Genomic DNA, 25,257 nt, shown 5'->3' on the forward strand with positions numbered 1-25,257 from the left:
TTTACCAATTTTGTAATTCGATAAAACTATCAATGTAAAATTCAATAGAACTTGCGATTACATTAAATCCAGCTGTTTTATTGGATTCCTAATCTACTTTATCGAGGAGTATGGAATAATGATACATATCAAAAACGCCAGAACAGTAGATGAATAGAATTGACAGAATTTCGTCCTTTCACAAAAACAAGAAGAGAAAGCAAAAAATTTGAACAAAAACAAATAGGATAGTTCAAAAGGCAACTATTATACTTGTTGCAACTCCAAAAGTTGCCTAACCAGGACAAGATGCGTGATTTCAATAAACAGAACCAAGATATTTCAACAGTTTCCTTCAAATAAGGAAAATATCATGAATCACCTTTTTATTTATTTTCGAACCTTCAAATTAAATTTAGTCAAATTCTTCATTTTCAAAATAGAACACAAATTACGCCACGAAATTTATGATGAATCAATTCACGATGTTTAAGTTCAGTTTTTATATAGAAATAACTGATGAAAACACTATTTTTCTTTTTTATCTACAGATTTTTTGTAACATAATAAGTAAAAATAGAAAAATTATGAAGCAGACGTTCTAAGACATCTTAAATTAAAGTCTTGCTTAAAGTATTTTGTTTATAATGCAGCCGAACAAGTTTTATACAAATGTAGCTACTTAAGTTTCAAGATATGGCAACACCAAGAAAAATTTTTCGCGGACAAAGCACTTCGAAGCAAATGGTTGCCTGTTTTTTATGAATAACTTGATTTTATTAAAGCAACGAAGAAAGATCAATTCTGAACGGTATTTGTTTACCAGAAGTGTTCGAAAAAGTTATCGAATTAATGAGAAATTACGAGGTCAACGTTTTTCTATACCTGTATACCTGAAGGAGTTGTGTGTACTTTAATTGGAATGAAAAAATTGGTTCAATCACAACCTTAATGGAGAATATTTTGAAAAACAACGACTCCACGTCCCATTATAAATAATTGTTTCTAATTTTGTATCTCAAAACTAAAGTAGTAACCCTCGTAATATGAATAAAAACATAACCTCTCAAGGAAAAAAATCGCTGCCTTCGAATAGATAATAATTATTATTATTTATGTTTATCCTATCGAGTAGTTGATGTTAATTAGAGTGAATAATTCATAGGTACTTGTTAGTTGAATAAAGTTAACAAAGATCTTCTTAAATTACAATAGAGTAGATTACACCATTCCGTGAGAATTTTCCTTCAGATAAATTAAAAATTACATAGGACAATTAGAAAGTGTATTTGTTTATAAATCTTGTTTACGTATTTAGTTAAAAGATTCATCCAGTTTGCAATGAAGAATAATCTATTGTGAAGTTTTGTGCGAACTGTCTATCAAGACGAACTTAGACACAGTGGCGGCTCGTTATTTCGTTGACGTCATTAAATATTTAATTAATTATCATTAATATTACCACAACAATTTATTGTATTCTGAAGACATTTTTGTTTCTTGGTTTCTTATCTTCTATTTGTACTTTGTCTTTTCTTGACAGTGACTTTTCTTACTAATCTATTTATATTGAATTCATTTAATTTTTTCAATCTATTATTTTCGTTTCCCTTATTTTAATTTTTCTTATTTATAAAAAACGTACGGGAACAGGTATTTTGTTTTAATATGTTCAGGGGTGTCTTCACTTCAGCTGCCAAAAATACGTTTTATTAAATATCTCGCGAACCGCGCATCGTATTGTACAGATCATTATTATACCGGGTGTCCCAATAAGAATGGCTCTCGGCCATATCTCGGCAACCGTTTATAGTACAGCTTCGGGAAAAAAAATTTATAACAAAAGTGGCCTCATAAAAGACCTGGATATTATTTACAGAGTTGTAGGTCCACCGCCAGAGGGCGTAATTAAGTACCAAAAATTATAAAATGAATAATTTACAAATTTTGCCTAATTAATATGCACTTAAACTATGATTATCGTAGTCTTCAAGAAATTTAGAGTATATTTGATTTAACAAGTTTTAGTCTATCTCTTCAAATAAGAGGGGGGGGGGAAGCGGAAACTTTATTATGAAAAAACGCCTGTAAGTCCAATTCTACTTAACCTATCTATGCAAACTCAGTATTTTTGAATAGAGCTCCTTTCTACCAATGTAAGAGTTATAATTTCGAAACAACCTAATGAGTAACGTATACGCTAGAGGGCGCTATTTATATATTTTTTTAAATCTAGCTATCCTTGAAAAATGTTGAATGGCAACATGCAGTTTTAATGAAGGAATATAAAAGTAGACCAAATTAGCAACAAAATAGTGAAAGCCGCATGTCGATATCTTTTTCGTATAACGAGATATCCTAAGAAATATGTAAATTTTATGCATTTTTCCTTTAAACATAAATATCTCGGGTTTTACCGAACGGATTTTAACATTTTTTGACTCCTCAAAATTGTCTTTTCTTGTTCTATTAATAATAGTTCCAATTTTTATATCAATATTACTTATGCTGTCACCGGGAAACTGCGTTATGGTTAGGTTAAGTTGAAATTGAAATATAACTTAAGGTACCATAATTTTTGCCATCTTTTTTATTTGATACTTTTTTTTGTATAACGCATAGGTTTCCAATGAAATTTTATGCTCTACAATTCAGTTACTACCATTTTTAATTTATCATTGACCATTAACTAAATATTTAGCAAAAACCATATTGAAAAAAGTTTACAGCGCCATAATTAAAAACCTATGCGTTATACAAAAAAAAGTTTCAAATAAAAAAGATGGAAAATATTATTATCTACAATAATGACCCTTACAATTTTTGTCATACGATACGCGCCTCGCGAGATATAAATAGAAACGTGTTTTTCAAAATGGCCCACTTGGATTTACATTTAGGAGACACCCCTGAACATATTCGAAAAAAAAATACCTGTTGTTGAACCTACTTTTTTTATTGTGGCTCTTAGACTATTAATTCGATAATTTTCTTATGCACCTGGTATATCTGATGCAATAAATGTCTCACTTCCTATTCTCATATACGAGGGCTGCTAGTTAAGATTTAAAATATGACAATACTGATGTAAATATGTCAAATATGACATTTCCATCGTATAGTTTAGATTTTTTATTACTGAACGTACTCAGGACGTGTTGTTTGAGTTATTTACAGATACCTGAAACATTCATCTTGGTCAAAATATGATTTTTGACGTGGATTAAATCAACAGCATTGATCAACTCGCTTCCAATTTTGGTGATGAAGCACCATCTCCTGCAACCGTATTTCGCTAATTTTCAAAATTCAATCATGGGGGCACTGCGCTACAGAATGAAGCTTGTGTCGATTTGTGCTAAATCCAATCCAACAAAAGCTGGACATGTCACCGCCGTTCTATCGGAGCAACGTGGAATGGTACACCAGCATTTGTTTACCAGAAGTGAAAAAATCAGGAAAATCAGTCGAATCATGAATTGATTCCAGGTGATAAAAAATAAATTTCGAATCAACGTTTTTCTACACCTGGAGAAGCGATTGATGAGTCCAAATCACATCAATTAGTCCAGACGCATACAAAAATATATTGATCTTAATGGAGAATATTTTGATGAATGAAGCCATATCCAATTATAAATATTTGTTTTTATTTGTATACCTCAAAACTAATGTATCAACCCTCGTATAATTTTCAATATTACAGCATTTAAAATCGATAATTGTCAATATAGGATTTTATGCAATAAACAAAGGTTTTTAATATAATAAATTAAGCAATATAATAATAAATTAAGCTAATACATATTAATCTTCCAAATATGTTAGCTATGGGAAGAATTAGTTGTTTATTTCTTCATTTAGAATCTTATCACGAGTGAAATCAATTAGGATTAAGTAGATTGAAAACAGAAATCGTAAATGTCAATCATTAATCAAATAAGTAACTGAATGAATTAGATCAAATTGAGAAATCACATCACGCGATAGTGGGTGTGAATGACGAATACAACCCTAGTGAGCTAAAAGTAAACTCGTTATACAAGGTTAGTCAAGTGTAAAATACCAAATTTTAACAGTACTTAAATAAAGGAAAAAATTTACATCCTAATTAGTAACTACTTGGAAACTTGGGAAGAAACTACTTTTCAGTTTAACAGGAAATTAACATGAGTTATTCAACGATAATGTCAAAAAGACATTAACACAAAAAGTGTTAATGATAGAAATTGTTTCAATATACCTAGTCCTAAAAATTCGATTCAAGTTCTTTGCTAAATTTATCATAGGAGGGTCTGAAAATAATTGGACAGTTGGACTAAACAAAAACCCGAAAATAAAAATCTCCAAATTTGAAATCTTTGTTTCTAAACGAATATACAACAGACTGGAAAATATATGGAGGTTAAATATCTAGTGACATCGATAGAAGTACTAATTACATGAAGAAGTGTAACTGTTGAAACTTAAAACTTCAGGTCTGTACAGCACGAAGAAACGACAAAATTCAAAGGTTTACATTACTAGAGTTAAAAGAACATGCCCAACAGGGTCTTTCTCTGAATAAATAAAAATGATATAGACAATAAAAGTATCAAAAATGAGCGATTTGGTCCTCCCTAAGAAAGTACGACTCATCAGTGACTATTTACAGTGAATATTAAAACTTTACTTCTCTACTAAGTGAGAAGAGGGACCTGAAAAAGAAGTTCATTACCGAAACTTTTCTAAAACGTAAAGAAATGTTTTAAAAATTTAACAGTAGCTAGAGTTGAAGCTTTAGATATTTCACAGATAATCAAGCAGAGATTACATGACGCAGCTTTCAAAAAAGTACCTAAAACTTGATCAAATAAGAATCAGTAATTACCCTAAGTTCCTGGTTACAAAAAAATGAAGATACCTACCTATTTTCATCCTCTAATCTATCTTCGGTATAGAAAAGTACTCAAGAAAAAGGAACATACTTGCTTGCTGGATTTTTTTGACCTTTGATAAAGCTGGTTACAGAAAATATATCGATCTAAATAAAAAATAAGCTGCATCAGGATTAGATTAGATTAATTCGCTAGCAGTGTGACTTATTGATCTACTGTTTACCAGTAATGTAGCAGCAAAATAAACTACCGATTCATTCTGATTTTACTAAGCGTAAATGTAAATACTGTAATCGCATTGGAGGTGCTTTGATGTTCTATTGCCAGGCTGCTCAACCCCAGGCCCTCGGGCCACACTGTGGCCCGCGAAGGAAGTTTAAGTGGCCCGCGCAAGTGTATAGCAAAAGCTATTAACAGACATCAATTCAGGCAATTATTTGAAGAAGAAATCAGAGAATATGGAGAGTTACAACTGTGTTGTGCACTGTCTTTTAAGGGGCAGCATGTTGAAACATTTCTTTAGCTGCGAGAACAGGTGTCGCAATTTTTAGAGCAGAAAGGGGCTTTACCATTCGAAGTTGATCTACTGAAGAATACAACCTGGTTGAGTGATCTTGTATTTCTTGTTGACATTATGAATTAGCTCAATATTGATTCTCTTTTCAATTAGCTCTCTTCTCCACATTTAAACATTTGAAAGAGGAGCTCAATATTGTTTCTGTTAATTACTCTAAATACCAATCCAAAATTAAATGCTTATCACAGTCATTTGATGGGAGATTTCAAGATTTCAAGAGTAAAATGTACAAATTTTTATAAATCCTTTCGTAATTAGTTACTTATCCTGCCAATATTTAATTAGAACTTGTACTTGTTGCAGCACAAAATTCTTCAGAAGATTTTGCAGATTTCTGAAAATTGGTAACAAAAGGAGAATTTCCAGCAAAAACTGACCTGGCGTTACAGTTTTTAAGTAGTTTTGTTGTTACTATCAACGTCGGATTTGTCGCCAAACATAAGTAAATTATTAAAAGACAAACAATGACAGAAATCACATTGATTGTATAAACAAATTACCCTAGAATTAAGATCAATTTTGTTTCTTTATTTAGATTTTAGGATAAGATACAATTTGTTCCTAATAAACAATAATTCAATTTTTTTTCTTGATAATTAAGTTTTTATTGCGCTTGTCCTAAGAGTAACTGAAACAGGAAATGTAAGTGGCCCGTCGTTAACGACTGAATCCACCGTTTGGCCCGACTCTTCAAAAGGTTGAGCAGTCTTGTTCTATAGGCTGTACAATAACACAAAAAATCTCGCCCCTGCTCCTCTTTGCTTAATTAATGGATCTTTTGGATGAAGAAAGAAATCTCTTCGATTATTTCAGACCTAGGGCTTTTCTTATTTTTTATTTCCTATTAATGATCATCGACTCATTACTTTTTGGAAAACCTATTAAAGCTTGTAACTTGGAATGATTTATGCTGCCTCTCGTCGCCAGATGATTAGCTTAGGCCGAGTTTCTTCACTTCCTAATAAAGTCCCTATTAACTATTATTACCGAATAAACGAAAATTCGGTTTCTTTACCTTCTAATAAATCAAACGTGCGAATAAATCGAATTATTTGCCAAATAAGGTATTAGGCAGTCACAGAATTTAGTTATATATGGGTAGGTGTGGGAAAAAACGTTCGAGAGACTTTATCTATATTGCGCATGCTTGAAAATGCGCAGAACCGAGCTGGAACTTCGGAGGATAGAGAAATCGTTGCCATTCTGTCTTCCCAACATTAATTCCATATATTATTATACCTATATTTGATTAGTTCATTTTTGGAAATATTTCATAGTGTTACCAACAATGGACTATTTGTTGGGTACAAAATAAAATGACTAATACTCATTAGTTAGTTCGGATTTAAACCAACTAGGGTGAAGAAACGGTAAACATTTAATAGACAATTGAAAGTACCTACTGAACTTATATGGCTAATTATTATTTGTCACTTTGTTGTTTGCTCACAATGAATTCAGCGACTGCGTGCATTCTCATACAAAGATCATTTGAAATACAGAAATTAGAAACGAAAATCAATCTCAATCTGTCTAATTATCTTTCTTTCATTAGATATGTTGTTGCTGAAGGTTTTAAAACATTACATTTAGATAAATACCAAGTTTATAAAAATATGTAAACGCATCCTTGAATGACAATATTTATGATGACTTGGTACATACCAGCCCCGAAAAGTAACTAATGACATTATATTCTGTAAATGGGAAGAAAAAATTACAATAATTAAAGAATGACTTGCTATTATAAGCATTTGAAGCTTCTTAGTAGCCTGCATAGATAATGAAATTTATTAGACCTCTGGAGAAAGAGATAATTCTTAAATAGAACTAATAAATTCAGAAAAGCTTAAGTCTGTTTATTCGAAACAAATAAATCAAAGTTTTAGCCTACGAAATGACTTAATTATTGTCTAGTTTAATAATTTTATAGATAATGGTTTGTTACAAGACGTTAGTTACCCGACTCAAATCGAAAATGATTTTGTGTTACTTAAACAACTTTTTAGATAGTTTAAACAGGTTTGGGAAAATGTTCATCTTTCACAATTTAATCACAAGAAAGCTGTGTACCTAATAATATATAAAATCATATATCTAATTGCGTAACTCGATATCCATTTATAAATGACGTTTAAATAGTTAACCTATTGACATTATGCAAGCACAATTTTTTCAGAATATCTCCAATTACATATTTTATCATAAACATCTATTTGATAATTTTTTTCGGTTAATTTGAGTTTCAATTAAAAGGTGATGGTTTGAATTTAATCACCGCAATGTTATTAATTTCAACATCTCATTCAAGAAATAGAGAGAACGAAACATAAGCTTGATTGATGGGTCTGATTCCGAATCAGTTCAAGGACGAATCGCATGCGCACTTTCTAAATGGTTATGGCAGATCTAGGGTTGATAGTTCAAACGCTAAACCAAACAGTGTTCATTGAACTCAAATAAATGTTTTTGAACCTTACGCTTGGTAGTGAGTAGATTTTTATTTTTGCTATAATCCTTGAATCATTCGTGATAAACAAAATCCTTAAACGGTTAGTAATAAAGCATATTTATTTAAATTATCCTCGATTTGTTGTAACCCGAAGGATTCCAAATGTGAACAGAGTTATTTGATGAGTTGAATTCCAGTTTCACAGATACGCATACAAACTGGGCAAAAAGATAATGACATAACTTACATCCAACATTTAAAAGCACGTTTTTAATTGTTTTCTCTGGAAATAACATTAGACAGATGTAGAATTTAAAGCTTATTCTCTTGAATAGTTTGGTAAAATGTTTGTTAGTTAACTTCTAAGTTTTTTAACAACAGATGTAGAATTTTGAGCTCATTCCATTCAAAGGTTCGTTGATCAACAACCTCCAAGTTTTTTAAGGAAAGAAAATTTTTATGCTCGTTTTTTTAGTATGTTTTTTAGTATACATCCCCCAAGTTTCTTTTACATCAAAAGTAGAATGTTGAGCTTATTTCATCGAATAATTTGTTAGAATGTTTAATGGTAAACCAGCTCCAAATTTTTTTAACAACAGATGTAGAATTCCGAACTCATCTCATCTAATAGTTTCTTGGAATGTTTGCCAGTGAACAGCCTCCTAGTTTTCTTGAAACAGATATCGAATTTTGGGTTAGCTTCCTCCAAGAGTTTCTTGAAATGTTTTTTGTTGGCAGCCTTTCAGTTTTTTAAACAACAAATGTAGAATTCTGAGATCATTTTATCTAATAGTTTATTGAAATATTTGTTGGTACACAGATGTAGAGTTTGGAGGTCATTCTATTCAAAAGTTTGTTAATGAACAGCTTCCAAAATATTTGCACAACACCTTTAGAATTTTAAGCTCATTATCTCTATCGTTCGTTAGAATGTTTGTTATTGAACAAGCTCCAAGTTTCAAACAACAGATGTATAATTCCGAACTCATCTCATCTAATAGTTTCTTGGAATGTTTGCCAGTGAACAGCCTCCTAGTTTTCTTGAAACAGATATCGAATTTTGGGTTAGCTTCCTCCAAGAGTTTCTTGAAATGTTTTTTGTTGGCAGCCTTTCAGTTTTTTAAACAACAAATGTAGAATTCTGAGATCATTTTATCTAATAGTTTATTGAAATATTTGTTGGTACACAGATGTAGAGTTTGGAGGTCATTCTATTCAAAAGTTTGTTAATGAACAGCTTCCAAAATTTTTGCACAACACCTCTAGAATTTTAAGCTCATTATCTCTATCGTTCGTTAGAATGTTTGTTATTGAACAAGCTCCAAGTTTCAAACAACAGATGTAGAATTCCGAACTCATCTCATCTAATAGTTTCTTGGAATGTTTGCCAGTGAACAGCCTCCTAGTTTTCTTGAAACAGATATCGAATTTTGGGTTAGCTTCCTCCAAGAGTTTTTTGAAATGTTTTTTGTTGGCAGCCTTCCAGTTTTTTAAACAACAAATGTAGAATTCTGAGATCATTTTATCTAATAGTTTATTGAAATATTTGTTGGTACACAGATGTAGAGTTTGGAGGTCATTCTATTCAAAAGTTTGTTAATGAACAGCTTCCAAAATATTTGCACAACACCTTTAGAATTTTAAGCTCATTATCTCTATCGTTCGTTAGAATGTTTGTTATTGAACAAGCTCCAAGTTTCAAACAACAGATGTAGAATTCCGAACTCATCTCATCTAATAGTTTCTTGGAATGTTTGCCAGTGAACAGCCTCCTAGTTTTCTTGAAACAGATATCGAATTTTGGGTTAGCTTCCTCCAAGAGTTTCTTGAAATGTTTTTTGTTGGCAGCCTTTCAGTTTTTTAAACAACAAATGTAGAATTCTGAGATCATTTTATCTAATAGTTTATTGAAATATTTGTTGGTACACAGATGTAGAGTTTGGAGGTCATTCTATTCAAAAGTTTGTTAATGAACAGCTTCCAAAATTTTTGCACAACACCTCTAGAATTTTAAGCTCATTATCTCTATCGTTCGTTAGAATGTTTGTTATTGAACAAGCTCCAAGTTTCAAACAACAGATGTAGAATTCCGAACTCATCTCATCTAATAGTTTCTTGGAATGTTTGCCAGTGAACAGCCTCCTAGTTTTCTTGAAACAGATATCGAATTTTGGGTTAGCTTCCTCCAAGAGTTTCTTGAAATGTTTTTTGTTGGCAGCCTTCCAGTTTTTTAAACAACAAATGTAGAATTCTGAGATCATTTTATCTAATAGTTTATTGAAATATTTGTTGGTACACAGATGTAGAGTTTGGAGGTCATTCTATTCAAAAGTTTGTTAATGAACAGCTTCCAAAATATTTGCACAACACCTTTAGAATTTTAAGCTCATTATCTCTATCGTTCGTTAGAATGTTTGTTATTGAACAAGCTCCAAGTTTCAAACAACAGATGTAGAATTCCGAACTCATCTCATCTAATAGTTTCTTGGAATGTTTGCCAGTGAACAGCCTCCTAGTTTTCTTGAAACAGATATCGAATTTTGGGTTAGCTTCCTCCAAGAGTTTCTTGAAATGTTTTTTGTTGGCAGCCTTTCAGTTTTTTAAACAACAAATGTAGAATTCTGAGATCATTTTATCTAATAGTTTATTGAAATATTTGTTGGTACACAGATGTAGAGTTTGGAGGTCATTCTATTCAAAAGTTTGTTAATGAACAGCTTCCAAAATTTTTGCACAACACCTCTAGAATTTTAAGCTCATTATCTCTATCGTTCGTTAGAATGTTTGTTATTGAACAAGCTCCAAGTTTCAAACAACAGATGTATAATTCCGAACTCATCTCATCTAATAGTTTCTTGGAATGTTTGCCAGTGAACAGCCTCCTAGTTTTCTTGAAACAGATATCGAATTTTGGGTTAGCTTCCTCCAAGAGTTTCTTGAAATGTTTTTTGTTGGCAGCCTTTCAGTTTTTTAAACAACAAATGTAGAATTCTGAGATCATTTTATCTAATAGTTTATTGAAATATTTGTTGGTACACAGATGTAGAGTTTGGAGGTCATTCTATTCAAAAGTTTGTTAATGAACAGCTTCCAAAATTTTTGCACAACACCTCTAGAATTTTAAGCTCATTATCTCTATCGTTCGTTAGGATGTTTGTTATTGAACAAGCTCCAAGTTTCAAACAACAGATGTATAATTCCGAACTCATCTCATCTAATAGTTTCTTGGAATGTTTGCCAGTGAACAGCCTCCTAGTTTTCTTGAAACAGATATCGAATTTTGGGTTAGCTTCCTCCAAGAGTTTCTTGAAATGTTTTTTGTTGGCAGCCTTTCAGTTTTTTAAACAACAAATATAGAATTCTGAGATCATTTTATCTAATAGTTTATTGAAATATTTGTTGGTACACAGATGTAGAGTTTGGAGGTCATTCTATTCAAAAGTTTGTTAAAGAACAGCTTCCAAAATATTTGCACAACACCTTTAGAATTTTAAGCTCATTATCTCTATCGTTCGTTAGAATGTTTGTTATTGAACAAGCTCCAAGTTTCAAACAACAGATGTAGAATTCCGAACTCATCTCATCTAATAGTTTCTTGGAATGTTTGCCAGTGAACAGCCTCCTAGTTTTCTTGAAACAGATATCGAATTTTGGGTTAGCTTCCTCCAAGAGTTTCTTGAAATGTTTTTTGTTGGCAGCCTTCCAGTTTTTTAAACAACAAATATAGAATTCTGAGATCATTTTATCTAATAGTTTATTGAAATATTTGTTGGTACACAGATGTAGAGTTTGGAGGTCATTCTATTCAAAAGTTTGTTAATGAACAGCTTCCAAAATATTTGCACAACACCTTTAGAATTTTAAGCTCATTATCTCTATCGTTCGTTAGAATGTTTGTTATTGAACAAGCTCCAAGTTTCAAACAACAGATGTATAATTCCGAACTCATCTCATCTAATAGTTTCTTGGAATGTTTGCCAGTGAACAGCCTCCTAGTTTTCTTGAAACAGATATCGAATTTTGGGTTAGCTTCCTCCAAGAGTTTCTTGAAATGTTTTTTGTTGGCAGCCTTTCAGTTTTTTAAACAACAAATGTAGAATTCTGAGATCATTTTATCTAATAGTTTATTGAAATATTTGTTGGTACACAGATGTAGAGTTTGGAGGTCATTCTATTCAAAAGTTTGTTAATGAACAGCTTCCAAAATTTTTGCACAACACCTCTAGAATTTTAAGCTCATTATCTCTATCGTTCGTTAGAATGTTTGTTATTAAACAACCTTAAGGTTTTTAGTGAAAAATATTCAAGTTTCTTAGCATGTCTTTTAGCAAACAATCTCGAAGATATCGAATTTTGGACTTGTTTTCTCTAATAGCCGGTTAGAATATTTTTTAGTAAACAATCTTTAAGTTTCTTAAATATCAAATGTAGAATTTTTAGCTAATTTAATCTAGTAGTTTGTTAGAATGTTTGTTCATTAACAACAACTTTTTCAAGCTCGAAATATAGGATTTTGACCTCATTTCACCAAATAGTTTGAATATTTATTAGTGAACAAGTTTTTTAAGCAACAAATCTAGAATTTTGAACTAATTATCACCATAATCCGTTAAAATGGTTTGTTATTGAACAGCCTACGACTTTTTAAAATATTAGATGTCGAATTCTGAGCCAATTCTCTCTAATATTTTGTTAGAATGTTTTTTAGGGAACAAGCTTCAAATTTTTCTGTCGTAGTTAATAGTAGTAGTTAATTAACTACCTCCAAATTTTTTAAATAACAGAAAGAGAATTTTAGGTTTATGTCCTCCAATAGAAAGTTTTTTAGTCCAAAAAAATGGATTTTTGAGCTTATTCTTTTCAATACTTTGTTAGAAAGATTGCTGATGAACAATCTCCAATGAAAAAAACAATTATATTGAACATCTGGAGTGGCTCAATCTAAGGGCAGTTGAATTTTTGTCATTATAACTTTCATTTTCTTAGAACCTTGATTTCTTGCTTACGCCATTTGTACACAGATCATAGACATAGACATTTTATCATAGACAACTCACTCCACGAGTCTCATATTTCTAATTTCTCTTTCAGATATAATAAGACGGATTGCTTCAACGTCAATTACTTCTGTAATAAATCAATTATTATTACAGCTTCTTAGTTATCAATAACAACGTAAGGTTCATCATAACTATTCCTCATTATGCGAAGCGAAAACGAAACAACAACAAAAACTTTTATTAAAAAGTGTGTACCGTAAACAATATTGTTTATTGGTAACTAAGGTTATTTACTGCTAGTGCGCCGTCACTATTGATTTTACGAAAAAAATTGTACGAAATTTTTTTGTAAATTAAAATTTTTGTCATAAAAAGCGTCAAAGATAGATATTGTCAAAAAATTGTTACAATTTGTAGACAAAAGCTTGTAAACACTAAAAAACAAAAATATAAATAACTAAATCATCAATAAAATTCCAATATTTAGAAGAAAACCACAACGAATTACAAAATTATAGAATAGAAGTCGTTTACAAAGTAGAAGGGACTTTCTTAGTAAATATGCCCTCAAATTATTTCGAAATTCAGGAAAAGATGATATCGATATCGCAAGTGATAGTGCATTTTTTTGCATTGTAAAATATTGAGCCTATAACTAATTCTGAACGTGGAGTCGTGCTCCGCGTGGATAGCTGTCCAACGACTTTTCTGCAATTGGAGAAGCATGCTTACGAATTAGGCACATGGATTCAAAGATAAATAAGGAAGGAAGAGTCAGAATGTTCAATGGGACTCAATAAGGGCATAATAGATTGTTAATGAGGTGGATAAGTTCAGTTATTTAGAATCCAAGTCCACAACAAGAATTTTATAGCTTATTTGATTAAAAATGCAGTTATACCGTCAAAAAAGTGCTTTTGGACAAGGCAAAAATACGAAATAGTCAACTGAGAATTCGTGACAAGAATTTTCTAGGTTAAACTACTACAAAATGGCTGTACTAATAATTTTTATATTTTAGATGGACGAGTTAAATTAACCCATTAGTATTATAAATAACAATTAACCCGAGCCGCCCCCGCCGTTATTTTATAAAACGCTGCGGCTCTTTTGATTAAAGCTCTACTGATAAATTTGATATTAAAAAGCTAAATTAAAGTAAGCAAGCAAGTTTTCTTACTATTTCTATTGTATTATTTTGAAAACTACACACCGTTCATGAAACTGGAAGACATATTACATAACATCTTGATTTAAAAAAGGTATATGAGATAATAGTTTTTTGTTAAAGATGAATTATGGCTATTTAATAAAATAACACGATAGATGCATACCATAAGAAATCGACAACCAGTTATTTAACACATTGAATGTAAGGTTATAATCGCTCCATTCAAAATTATTATTAAACATGAACATAGCTTGAAGATATTTATCTCGTCAGCAATAAATAAAGATATTTAACTCACTTTCCTTTCTTGGTATATAGCGGAAATACTTACAACAAAATCATGGGAAAACTGAATTAATCGCCGATTTTGGGAGTAAGAACGTCACGTAATTAAGAGAATCTGACATCTTTTATCATTTTTATTTGGGGTGATGTTATCGGCATGTGAACGTGTGTTCTCTTTAACTTGTATTGTTAACGTTAATTAAAAAATCTTTTTCATAAAATTAATGCTTATGATGACAAATAATTTAGTAATTAAATTGGAAAAAGTAGGTTTCTCGATGTTTCTAGTCGAAGACATGAAGCCCACAAATGACAAAACCAAGGAATTTCTGAGCGATAAGAAGAATCAAAATGGAACGATTTGGGAGAGCCTCAGAAAACTTTGTGAACAAAACTTATGATTAAGAAAATAAAGTTCCATCTTAGTAGGGAAATGTGTATTTTGAAGTTCATCGCGAATGGTTAAAAAAATGAAAAATATTAGTTCAATTCTACTACTCGGAGGTTTACAAGGTACCTGGTGCCCAGAGTGGCCATCATCTACGTCGCACACTGGGCACAAAAGGTCCTATACCTGGCAATAAATCAGGAACTCTATAAATATATGTCAAAGTTGATTATTATTAATAGGATATGTTATTACTACAAATAAAACCATAATTAACATTTTGATTTTTTTCCCGCGTCCACAAAACCGGCTAGAACGTCTTCACCTGACATAATTTGTTTCTCAAGCGACTCCTCAAATGTTTTTGAATGTTTGAAGCTTGCATTTGTCCAGTAGCTCTTAAACTCATTCGAGTGGCATAGTTTAATACATTTATTGATGTAAACTCCCGTTCATCGCGAATGGTTAAAAAAATGAAAAATATTAGTTCAATTCTACTACTCGGAGGTTTACAAGGTACCTGGTGCCCAGAGTGGCCATCATCTACGTCGCACACTGGGCACAAAAGGTCCTATACCTGGCAATAAATCAGGAACTCTATAAATATATGTCAAAGTTGATTATTATTAATAGGATATGTTATTACTACAAATAAAACCATAATTAACATTTTGATTTTTTTCCCGCGTCCACAAAACCGGCTAGAACGTCTTCACCTGACATAATTTGTTTCTCAAGCGACTCCTCAAATGTTTTTGAATGTTTGAAGCTTGCATCTATCCAGTAGCTCTTAAACTCATTCGAGTGGCATAGTTTAATACATTTATTGATGTAAACTCCCTCGACTGTTCTGTTTTCAGTCGTTTCGTTCGCGCGAAACTAGATTCGAATGGAATTTCTGAACGATTTTTTTTTTCCTTTCAGGAGTCTCTACATCTTCCCTTATTGTAAATGAAATTGATGTATCAAGTCACTCAGCATTATTTTTGAAAAACCTTTTTTCTATCCTGAACGCTTTCATCCAAGTTACAAGTGGTTACACTAATCTGATTTGCAAACTAGACGAATATCAAATTGAATGAACCCAGTAGAAGTTCTTGTCTTATACAATAATAATTATAAAATTAGATAAATAAAATAATAATGAAATAATAAATAATTGATACCTTAATGGGGTTGAAGTTGAATCTATAAAACTAACAGAAATAGTAAACACAGACAAATTATAGTAACGATAACTTGAGGTATACTTGAGTATAAAAGGTTGTTTTGGATTACTTAACTATATCATAAATTGAATTAGAAATTAGTAAGATCTGAACATTTAACTAATACTACATAATATTCAAGTTGTGATCTCGACATTTATAAACACGAACGAAAATTATAAATGTCAGCAATATGTATATGAATAGAAAACGATCAGCATTCAGATAGACATCAAAAAAATGTGATTAAATGTTTAGGTAAGCGATGAATTAAAACGGGAAAGAATTTACGTCAAGTACCTTGACATATTTTTATTTAATATAAAAAAAAACATTAAGGATTCTCAGTTACAAATGTCAATGAGAAACGACACTCATTTAAAGTATGAAGATTACAAGTATTTATGATATAAACAAAATATTGCGTCACATTGAAAATGTGATTTTAATAATAGGGATTCATGACAGTTTAAAAAAAATATAAAATACCATTTGGATGGATGGCGATATCTTTATTGTATATTAAGTACGATGAATCCACATAAAATGTCGTTCAAAAGCTGAAGTTTTAAAGTAAATTAAACTAATCCAACAACAATTTTTATTTAACAATTATCTCACTTAAAATGTCTATTAAAATTATATAAAATTATTTAAAATTAGTTAATTATAAGATGTTATGTTTAAACGTCGTGCTAATCAGCAAAATTACTACTACTGATCAACTGATCCTCACTGGATAAGAAAGACCAAGCGCAATATCCTTAAAAGGTTTGGGTGGGCATTGCTGGAAATCATATCATTAGTCTCTTTTTATTGAGAAAACTAAGTCATTTGAGCTATGTCAAATTCATATCTCGATGCAGGAAACCCTTCCAGTGAATATCACCAACGCAATATCCGGCAATATATCTCAATCGGTGGATAGGGAGGCGAGTATCGATAGAATGGACAACGCGATGACCTGATCTGACTCTAAGAGGATATGTAACGTTCTTCTTCTTCTTACCACGCCGTCTCCCTACGGAAGTTGGTGATCCAAATGTCTGTAGACGTCTGTCGTAGCCATTTGCGCAAGTCTTTGATCCATGAAGTTTGTCTACGACCGACCGTTATATGTCCTAGGTACTGCAACTTTCTCTCATGGATTGTCGTGAGAAGTTACCCATTTACTGTGGGACCTCTATGTTTGTCCAATATATTCTGTAGGCGAACATTTCGAACGCATCAATTTTCTTCTCTGTAGCCGCATCCGTGGTCCAACTTCCACATCCGTACAGAAGGACAGGAAGCGAAGCATTCTGCTCCGGAGTTCCAGACTTATAGGTTGCGATTTGCCAGACTTGTCCTCATGTTGTTCAGAGTTTTCCGCGCTTGCTCAATTCTTGATCTGATTTCGAGTTTTGGGTCGCATTGCTGGTTGACGAGGTATTTTAGAGATGACACTTGTTCAATAATCTTTCCATGGAGTCTTATGGTGACGTTTCTTTGTATTTTTGAGGATACCAATAGTTTGATCTTGGACGTATTAGACATAAGAGATTGAAGTTCTAGTAGGCTACTGGCCACTACCACGGTATCATCTGCGTAACGAAGATTATTTATAATGTTTGCATTAATCTTTATGCCTTCAGTTGTATTCTCGAGGGCTCGCTGAATACTGCTTCAGAGTAGAGGTTAAACAGTAGGGGAGACAATACACATCCTTGTCGCCCGCCTCTTCTTATTGCTGTCTCTTTCGACTGTTGCTGTTCATTTTTTTGAGTGACACACAGTCAAAAGCTTTTTTATAGTCAATTAAGCATGCAAATACATCAGCATATATGTCTTTTTATCTCTGAGTCAGCACATTCAAGGAGAAAAGAGCCGATTCCGTTTCTAAAGATGAATGAACCTTTTTTGAATGTTACATAAGGTTAAAAGGCACTTTTATTTGAGAATAGAATCTTTCCAAGACGTTCTCGGAACACGAATCAAAGAAGAGTAACTTTTTTTGTAGAATTTAACACTTTTCAATATTTTTTATTAGTTTAGATGTAAGTTCGGCCCAAAAAAAGTTTACTTTGATTTAATAAACACAAACAAATCTATTAGCAATGTTAAATAATAACGTAAATAACGTAAAATTGCGAATTTTCAAAGAGAAATTGTGAAAACATAAAAAAATATTGCGAAAATAAAAATTTAAATTTAATTTGAACACCCCGTATCTCGGAAGCTAGCAATATTTGCATAAAACAAGTTGAGCAGAATCATCATATTTTGAAGTTTAGAATCTACACTTCAGAGATTGGACATTCTTAATGAATCACCCTGTATATACCTGAACTTAGCTTTCAATCTCAATGCAGCTGGAACCACAATTGGATAACTTTCTTTGGGGACTAGAGGACAGATATTTTCAGTGTTAGCGAGGGATTTTAGATACGGGTCATTCTGAAAATCTATCCAGCAGCTAGATAGTTTGTTATTCGAAATGTTAAAAACTGTTGTGCGTCATTCAATGCCTCTTAAAAAAATAACGTGCAGTTTAGTTCGTAATCGTTCAATAGTAACTTCCAGGTTTCTCTCGAGGTCACTGTTATTATAATATATCATGTTTTTGATATATATCCGAGAGATACTAGTATTCTCATTAGGACTCTCGGTATGTTACTTTCGATTATTTCAATTGAAAAGCCCGCGGATTCGACAAGTACTAATAATGTTCACAAATAACTTTTACTTAATTCATGACCACTGACATAACTTACAATAGTAATCAATAATTTCAAACATCCGCTTTCTACCAGAATCCCCATTCGAATCGGTGTTTTATAACATGATGCAGTAAAGTAGGAAATCACGTTTCCAATTTTTATTTATTTTTTTTTTTTTTTTCTATAGAAAATTTATTCTTCGCTAACAAATTAAAATATTTACGACCCCTTTCGTATGAATTTCAGTATTACTTCGCTATTAGTCGAGCAGTTTTTTTAAGTTTGTGAAAGTAATCGGAGAGAACCAGATCAGGTTAATATGGTGGCGGACGCAATAATCAATAAAGCCTACTTTATCGTTCTGGATTAAATTTGATATAGAAACAATTTTTCACATAACCAACAAAAATTACACTTTTGGAACACCAAAATACTGTGACCAAGATTTAGTACGAATCTTGCACCGACAGAAAAATATTGATTTCAAAGGAGGTGACGAGAATGCAGTGCTACTATTTTTTAAATCTATCCCAAATAATGATTTTACCAAGGTCTCAAAGAGCTTCTCGATATTAATAACTTCATAATAAAGCATACGAAAACCATCCAAAATGAAGATTTTCACTGATATAGACCGGGAAACCAGTCCTGTTCCAATATGTTGCCGAACCTAAAATTTGGTGAACGCGCCGGTTATTCGTATTTACTTTATGATTTTTTGCGACATATTTACAATATGTTGTAATTGTTTTTATAGAGACAATTTTGCATGTATACGGCAAATTAAAAGTGTCCAGGAAATCCAAGATTCTGGAAAATGTCCCAATCAACCGAACAGAGCAAACAATTTAATATCATAGTGAACACATCGATCGCTATAGTAAAAAGTAGACCAAACGGTATATTCAAATAAATTAGATGTTAAGTGTTAGTGAATAGTTAACCATGTAAGTGTATGAGTATTATGTTTATAGATTCATCTCACCATGTGATTAAAAACTATTTAAATAAATTAACATCACTCAATAAGTCGTGTGACTGACATAAAGATGGCGCTGTCATTGTCAAATTCATATGATATTGCTTCTTGATGAAAAGAAATACTGTACAAGCTCAGCAATCGCTTCAAAAGTGCTATCCGGACTCTGTTTCATCGAAAAAGAATAATTTTCTGAATATAAGAGTTTGTACAGACATCTATGATTTGTCCAATTGAGGTGGTTACTTCAAAAAACACCAGAAAAGTCAACAAATTGGTTATATCTAATCGTAAATTGAAATTGCGCGATATACCTGAGGCTATAAAGATGTCAGAAGGCAGTGTGTTTACAATTATGTGTCAACATTTGACCGTGAAAAAGTTGTTGTCAAAATGGGTGCAGCGTTTACTCACAGTCGATCAAAATCAACAACGATTTGCTACGTTTACACGCAAAGAATCAGAGTTTTTGCGTCGATAAGAGACAATGGATCTATCACTTCACTTCAGAATGAAAAAGATTATCACCTGAGTAGACTGCAGCCGGTGAACAACGTCCTAAGCGTCCAAATGCACAACTTCAGCTGGGAAGGTTATGGCCTCAGTATTTTGGGATGCGCATGAAATATTGTTCTCCAGAAGAGTTTAAATCCAAAAATCAAGGAAAATCGGCCTCATATATCGAAGAAAAAACACTGAAAACAAGTTGATAGTTAAATGAAGCATAATTGCTTCCTCGGCCACCTTATAGTCCAGATTTGACCCTCAGTGACTGTTGGATATACGCTTATGTCAAAAAAATGTATATCGGTTAGAAATTCAGCTCAAACTTGAGCTATTTTGAAGCAAAAGCCAGAAATCCTTCTACAAGCACGTCATAGAAAAATTAGAGAAGCGTTGGAATGATTGTATTGCTCTAAAAGGTGATAAAATTAATTTTTAGTACAAAACTATGTTTTTATTAGTTAGTCACACGACTTATTGAATGATGGTTAATAATAACATTACAGTATTTTGAAATGGATTGATTCAATGTAATTTTTGATTATACCTCGTGTATTATACCTTAAACACTACAAAAACAATATGAATACGGATATTAAGAAAGGATAAAGTCAACTAATGGTGAAAAATATACGTAGATGATAATTAAAAAATACTTTTACTTTCACCTATTATATTATTTAGCATCATCTTTAATATTGAAAGGTGAAGCTCGACGACTCTACAAAACTCATATTTTTATGACCAAGTTCACAGAGATCAAAAATAGCGTGTGAGACTTTTAGATATTTGTTTGGTAAGTGGTAGTAACGTTGAAGAAATTATATTACGTAAGTTCATTTTTTATAAATGGAAAATTATAATACTAGATTTAGTAATAGTTGAAATAAAATAGTAAAACCTTAAAAATTTAGTTAGGAGGAAATTATATAAGCGAGGGGACCAAATGTTTAACCTACACTGTCCACAAATTACAGATTATAAGCAAAATTTTCGGAAAACTGCGCTAGAATTTCTAAATAATATTCAAGCTTTGAGTGAACTTTCAAGTAACTGCTGAATTTTCCCAGAAAGATCTAAAACGCCAGCAAATTTCTAAATCTCCTGACAAGATCTGAAGCATCGATAAATTTTCGAAAATCTGCTGACATTTGTCAGAAAGATCTAAAAAGTCGTCGGAGAACCATTGAGTTTTCCTGGAAAGATCTAGACTTACGAGACTCTGCTGGAATTTCCAAGGAATACCTAGAACTTCAGCTGTGTATTGAAACGCTGCTGAAATTTCCCAAAACGTTTCAAACTCTCAGGAAACTGTAAAAATGTTTCAACAAATTACAGATTATAAGCAAAATTTTCGGAAAACTGCGCTAGAATTTCTAAATAATATTCAAGCTTTGAGTGAACTTTCAAGTAACTGCTGAATTTTCCCAGAAAGATCTAAAACGCCAGCAAATTTCTAAATCTCCTGACAAGATCTGAAGCATCGATAAATTTTCGAAAACGTGCTGATATTTGTCAGAAAGATCTAGAAAGTCAGCGAACTATTGAGTTTTCCTGGTAAGATCTAGACTTTCGAGACTCTGCTGGAATTTCCAAAAAATAACTGTCGATTGAAACGCTGCTGAAATTTCTCGGAACGTTTCGAAATCTCAGAAAACTTTCAAAACCTGCTGAAATTTTTCAAAAAGATATAGATTATAAACAAAATATTCGGAAAACTGTGCTAGAATATCTAAAATATCTCAAAAAGTTCTAGATTTCCACAAAACTCCTAATAATTTGGTTAAAGTATCTAGAAAATCTAGATGGTCGTCAAACTTTCAAAAAATACTGAAATTTACAAATAAGATCAAAAATAGCGTGTGAGACTTTTAGATATTTGTTTGGTAAGTGGTAGTAACAGTGAAGAAATTATATTACGTAAGTTCATTTTTTATAAACGGAAAATTATAATACTAGATTTAGTAATAGTTGAAATAAAATAGTAAAACCTTAAAAATTTAGTTAGGAGAAAATTATATAAGCGAGGGGTCCAAATGCATAACCTACACTGTCCGCTTTTCACCAAAAACTGATTTTGGAAAATACAATCTTTGATATATCTCCAATAAAACCTCATACATTTACATTAACTGTCCACTATATACCTCGGCATTGAAAGCTTGACCATTTGGAATAATTTCCAACCACACTAAACCTTCATAATTCCACTAGACACACAGCAAGATTTTCCGATTGAATCGACTTCTCTTGGCTGGTAATTGCTCTTTATCTAATCACTGTTTGGGTTGTTTAGATAAATCCATTTTACTCAACATTTGGATTGATTTTGTGTGGCACTTTTCGACAACTTTTATAGACCTTACCTGATGATTTTAAATGGGAGTCCGATAATCAACCATTGCTGGTACTAGGTTAGTTTTTAATATACCCCGCTGATGATCAAATTGAGCACGAACCATCATAAATTTCACATATTTTCCTTGCTTAAAACTTATGTTATAATACACCATTTTCATATTTATGGCACTTCTTCAGAAAGTAAAACAATGCACCCTTCATAGAATTGGGGACTAGTCTCAACATGTTTAAATTAAGAGGAGGAATTTTCACATGGCCCTGTAGAAAAAGTAGAATTGCTCCATTTATTTCAAGTATATTATGAGACATTATGAGTGATTCACGAATCGCCTACCTATAATGTATATTCAATATAATTGGAAATAGCTTTTATAACAACTCTCACAAACAATATCTACATAATCTTGATCTTTTTTTATTTATTTCAACATAATTCCATTTCAACATATTGAAATCTTGGTTTTATTAACATAACACGCATTCGGCACACTTAACATTCTTTAAATGACCATCACTTTTTATAGAAAAATCTTGTATGTCACCAAATACATTTAATCAAATAATATAATGCTCATTTCGAGATTTTTCTTTCGATGTTTGTCCTATTTTATATTTTGAAACTAACTAATGGATTTGTTTGAGTCTTTGAATTCATATCAAACATTTTTTTCTTTCATAAAACACGTATGCAGAAGACTATTAGGTAGATTTTTATCTCGATGATTCACTGACAATCTCCAATCACCGAAATGTAGATTCTGGACTCCAGAATATGATGATTGCTACCGCTATTATATAATTATGATAATTAACCAAACCTTTTATGGTATTTTCACAATCATCCTAAATAATAATTATACTAGATTTTAACATTCTAAATTATTATTTAAGTCTTCAAATTATGATAAAATATGAGATACACTAGGTCAAGAAACTCGCTCTCGAAGTTTTAACATCAAGCTTCAGGTTACCCTGTATTATAACTGCTGAATTTTCCCAGATCTAAAACGTGAGCAAACTTTTACATGTTTCAGATCTACGACATCACCAAATATTCGCAAATCTGCTTAAGACTTTGAAAAAAATGCAGATTGTCATTAAAACTTTCGGAAAATGCTAGAATTTTGGGAATAATATAAAAACATTGAGTAAACTTTCTAGAAACGCAGAATTTTCCTAGAATCACCCAAAACGTCAGCAATCTACCGAGTTTTCTCTCTGAACTAATTGTTCAATTCAATTTAATTTATAATAAGAACCAAATTATCAGGAATCTTTCGAAAACTGCTAGAACTTCCAAACGATTTTCACACTTTGAGTAAACTTTCTAGAAACTGCCGAATTTTCCTAGAAAAATCTAAAACGCCAGCAAATTTTCGAAAATCTGCTGACATTTGTCAGAAAGATCTAAAAAGTCGGAAAACCATTGAGTTTTCCTGGTAAGATCTAGACTTTCGAGATTCTGCTGGAATTTCCAAGGAATAACTGTCGATTGAAACGCTGCTGAAATTTCCCAGAAAGATTTAAAACTCCAGCAAATTTCTAAATCTCCTGAGAAGATCTGAAGCATCGATAAATTTTCGAAAATCTGCTGACATTTGTCAGAAAGATCTAAAAAGTCGTCGGAGAACCATTGAGTTTTCCTGGAAAGATCTAGACTTACGAGACTCTGCTGGAATTTCCAAGGAATACCTAGAACTTCAGCTGTGTATTGAAACGCTGCTGAAATTTCCCAAAACGTTTCAAACTCTCAGGAAACTGTAAAAATGTTTCAACAAATTACAGATTATAAGCAAAATTTTCGGAAAACTGCGCTAGAATTTCTAAATAATATTCAAGCTTTGAGTGAACTTTCAAGTAACTGCTGAATTTTCCCAGAAAGATCTAAAACGCCAGCAAATTTCTAAATCTCCTGACAAGATCTGAAACATGGATAAATTCTCGAAGACCTGCTGATATTTGTCAGAAAGATCTAGAAAGTCAGCGAACTATTGAGTTTTCCTGGTAAGATCTAGACTTTCGAGATTCTGCTGGAATTTCCAAGGAATAACTGTCGATTGAAACGCTGCTGACATTTCCCAGAACGTTTCGAAATCTCAGAAAACTTTCAAAAACTGCTGAAATTTTTCAAAAAGCTATAGATTATAAACAAAATATTCGCAAAACTGTGCTAGAATTTCTAAAATATCTCAAAAAGTTCTAGATTTCCACAAAACTCCTAATAATTTGGTTAAAGTATCTGGAAAATCTAGATGGTCGTCAAACTTTCAAAAAATACTGAAATTTACAAATAATTTGCAAATTTTCGAAAAACTATAATTACAAATTTTCCCAGCAGCTTAAGAGAATCTTCTGAAATGAATTTTAAAAACCCAAGTCGTTAGAAAACTTTTTAAAAACTGCTTAATTTTCTTAAAACTTCCAAATTCTCACAAAATTTTCAAAAAACCGCTAAAATTTCCCAGAAATATCAAGATTAACACCAAAGTTTCAAAAAACTGAATTTTCTCAGATAGAACTAAACTATAGAAAAATGTTTAGGACAAGCTTGTTATCAAGAATTTCCTTTGATTTTCCATTTAACTTCAAAAAGGTTGGGTTTCCATGAAATTTCACTAATTCAACTACCTCACTTTCAATATTTTTCACATCCCATACAGGGATCGATATTGCACTATATTTAGCGCAAAATCTACATAGAATATTGTATAAAACTATAAATATCGATCGGTAAAAGAAGTAACATAATGAAACTTACTATTTTTTTAATATTAAAT

The 25,257-nt window shown here is 31.7% G+C and overlaps 1 protein-coding gene across 1 annotated transcript in view; it reads right to left on the minus strand.

The window, feature by feature from the left end:
* Nucleotides 1-25,257, minus strand: part of LOC130449614 (uncharacterized) — a 50,436-nt gene extending 25,179 nt beyond the window's left edge. The window contains exon 1 of the mRNA XM_056787552.1: nt 25,239-25,257. The gene's annotated coding sequence lies outside the window, so the exon portion shown is untranslated. The remainder of the gene's footprint in view (nt 1-25,238) is intronic.

This window comes from Diorhabda sublineata, chromosome 10 (assembly GCF_026230105.1).
Source record: "Diorhabda sublineata isolate icDioSubl1.1 chromosome 10, icDioSubl1.1, whole genome shotgun sequence".
NCBI classification, from domain to species: domain Eukaryota; kingdom Metazoa; phylum Arthropoda; class Insecta; order Coleoptera; family Chrysomelidae; genus Diorhabda; species Diorhabda sublineata.